This window comes from Psammomys obesus, unplaced genomic scaffold (genome assembly GCF_907164565.1).
Source record: "Psammomys obesus unplaced genomic scaffold, mPsaObe1.curated_primary_1811, whole genome shotgun sequence".
In the NCBI taxonomy this organism is placed as follows: domain Eukaryota; kingdom Metazoa; phylum Chordata; class Mammalia; order Rodentia; family Muridae; genus Psammomys; species Psammomys obesus.
The window spans coordinates 13,118,712-13,122,044 of NW_026591086.1; the positions used below are offsets into that span (position 1 = coordinate 13,118,712).

Below are 3,333 nucleotides of genomic sequence, written 5' to 3' on the forward strand. Positions count from 1 at the left end.
GCTAGCCTCTCTGGGGTCATCGACTGTTGGTGGCTGGGATCCCGGGCTCTCCTGGCCGTGGAGCTTCGCCGTGTAAGGCGAGCACAGCCAACAGGTTCTATCTCGGGTGTAGAGGACCCGCCCCAGGGCCCTCCAAATCCCCGGGGCCAGGACGGGAGCCAGGCAGGACATTTAAAGCGGCCCCAAGATCCGCACAAAGAACCGAGCTCCGGCCCACGGAGAAAGGTCCCAAACGGGATCGGTGGCCTGCGCGCCGCAGACGCTCCTGTGCAGCGCTCAGGTCCCCCGGAGACCAGCAGCATCACGGAAGGACCGCGTCCACGGGGTCCGAGGAAGAAACAAATGGCGGTGAGCAAAACAGCGCCGGGCACACAGAGTGAAAGTTCGTGCGCGCATGCGCGGGACGAAATTTCTGCCCCTAGGCGGAGTCTGCAGTGGGAGGAGCGGAGCAAGGAGACTCAATTTGTCTGAGCAGAAACACATACGCGTCGTCTCCCACATGGTCTAGCGGTTAGGATTCCTGGTTTTCACCCAGGCGGCCCGGGTTCGACTCCCGGTGTGGGAACGCCAGTAACTTTTAGAACAAATACACTGCGTTTACAAAACTGTCCTGATTCAAGAGTTTTTAGATGAACTGGGTTTATAATCCCTTTCTCTGAGCTGCAACGGCAGCAGATAAAGACGAACCGGAGACAGGGGATGGCAGGGGCGAGCAGAGACAGCGCTCCGTTCCGGTCAGGCATATGAACCCTTCCAAACAGATCAGATCTTTGAACGAAAAGATGCAACTTCAGGGCCTGTAAGCGTTTCTCCGAGGGCAGCAAAACTCCCGGGCTTGCTATTCAAACGACTCCCTTCGCTAGTGTTCAGAGAAGAGAGGGAAGAAATGCAGATTTTCCGAAATATTCAATAGCGAGGTGATACCAGCAACAATCTGAATGGATGGATGGATGGATGGATGGATGGATGGATGGATGGATGGATGGATGGATGAACCCTTCCAGCATTTGTGTTTTACTAGAGTCGAAAACTGCAGTATTTCGGTGTGGCCAGCGCTTAGGTGTCACACATCTCTCTGCTCCAGTCCTTCACCCTTTACCCACGTGTCCTGACATGAGCAGACAGGAAAAACCCACAAGGGTCTGAGGACGCATTTCTCTCCACTAGTGTCGAATTCTTTGAAACTCCCAGTTTGTTTCAAGATTACGAACAACACTGAAAAATGTCTATGAAAACGACTTGGCCTCACTGTGGCTGGGAAATCCACTCCAGCAAAACTTCTTTCGGATTTTAATGAAAACAAACGCCATCCTTCCCGAGGACCTAAAGCAGAATATATGTGGTGGCTCATCTCTGTAAGCCCGGAATTTGGGAGGCTAAGAGGATTTTCACCATTCTCAGCCAGCCTTGTCTCAAAACACACACACACACACACACACACACACACACACACACACACACACAAGAAAAAAAAAAACAAACACCAAAATCTCTTACAGGGTTTTAGAGGAGAAACGGATCGATTAGCCAGTTCAGTCTTTATTGAACTAAATAGTGGAGCAGATTAAAACAACAGCAGGGTATATGTATTAGACACCTACTATGAATGAGGATAATTTTGCACGCTTTATGTTATTACTAGATGACGTTATTTCTGTGAGGGCCCATATGGGTGATTTGGTGGAGTAGAGTGTTTAATAATGGAACTTAGCGTGTGCCTGTGGGGGCCAGAGGTCAACCTTGCATGTAGCTCTGCCTGGCTTTTGTGGGTTCTGGGGATTGAACTCAGATCCTTGTGCTGGATGGCAAGCACATTCCGCAGCCTCAATAGAAGGAGTTCTAAGTGTTTTTACAGTTTTGATAAACAAGCAGGCCCTGTCACTAGTCCATCCTATGGGCGGTCTGACTCCTGCCCATGACGTGGATGGCATTGTGCTATTTGGGCTGACTGAGTGGAAGGCAGCTCTATTCTGGACTTAGTGATAAAGGTTGTTCAGTCAGGGGAGGAAAAGTAAATCCAACCAAGATTGAAGGGCCATCTGCCTCAGCTAACTTTCTGGGAGTCAGGCTGGTGAGGGATGACTCTGCAGATAGAGAGGCTTCACGGGGTTGGTCCGAAGCCCAGTAACTGAGGAAGAGGAGTCCGTGGCCTGGGCACAGACGCTGCTGCACTCTAGTTATACTGGTGCCGTGTGGAAAAAAAATAGTGGCCGCGTCACAGCGCCTTCCTGAGACACCCCTGAAGGTGGTCAAAAAGAAAAATGTAGTACGCAGAATTCCAGGCGGTGCACCCCGCCATACATTTCACTTGGAAGGAAATGTACCTTGTTATATACCACTTGATAGGCTGCAGCTGATGGTCAGGAGCTTGGAAGGAGCATAAATGGAAAATCGGAAAGATGTTCTCTGAAGAGGTATGTGGATAGACCTCTCCAAACGGGCTAAGGGTACGAAGATATTTGTGTCACGTGTGGATGCCCATCAGAAGCTGACTTCAGTAGAGAAGGAGAATCAAATAGACAGGACAGTCCTTTCTGTTCGTAGTAGTCGATCCTTTCTCCGGCTATGCCTGTCGTCGGGTAGTGGGCTCATGAAAAAGTGTCAGGGCTGGAGGTTACGGATGGCCTTCCACTTGCCAGGGCTGAGCCGGCTATGCTGCTGCTGAGTGCCAAACCTCCCAGCAATAAAAGAGGAACACCGTGGTAGGTTGATCACATTAGATCCCTTCGTTCATGGAAAGGGAGGCCCTTTGTCCTTCATGGAGTAGATTTGCATTCTGGTTGTGGATGAATTGCCTGCGCACAATGTTTCTACCGAAGCTACCTTGCATGGATTTCACAATACCTTACTCGCCATTAACAAATTCCAGTAAGCCTTGTTTCTGATTCAGGAACCCACTTTACAGCCAGAAAGGGATGGTGGTGGGATCATACTTGCAGAATCCCCACCATCCTGAAGCGGCTGGCTTGCTAGAATTGTGGAATGGTCTTTGAAGACAGTTGCAGTACCAACTTGCTGGCACTAGCTAGTAGAGCTGGGATGAGGGTCTTTAGGAGGATGTGAATGCACTGAGTCACTGTACAATGTGTGACGTTGTTTCCTTAACAGCCAGGACCCAAGGGTCCAGGAATCAAGAAGTGGAGACGGGAATGGTTCCATTCGCCACCATTGCCCCTAATGTCACACTAGAAAAACTTTTGTTTCGTATTACTGTGACCTTGTGTTCTGCTGGCCTAGAAATCTTATTTGCAGAGAGGGGAGTGTCCTGCCAGGATACAACAAACATTGCACTGAACCAGAAGCTAAGCCTTTCCTCTGCCTACTTTGGGCTAC

At 50.0% G+C, this 3,333-nt stretch overlaps 1 non-coding gene across 1 annotated transcript; it reads left to right on the forward strand.

Moving 5' to 3' along the window:
- Positions 1-493: 493 nt before the first annotated feature.
- On the forward strand, positions 494-565 carry Trnae-uuc (transfer RNA glutamic acid (anticodon UUC)). The gene has a single exon. It is a non-coding gene; the product is annotated as a tRNA-Glu (tRNA).
- The last annotated feature ends 2,768 nt before the right edge of the window (positions 566-3,333 follow it).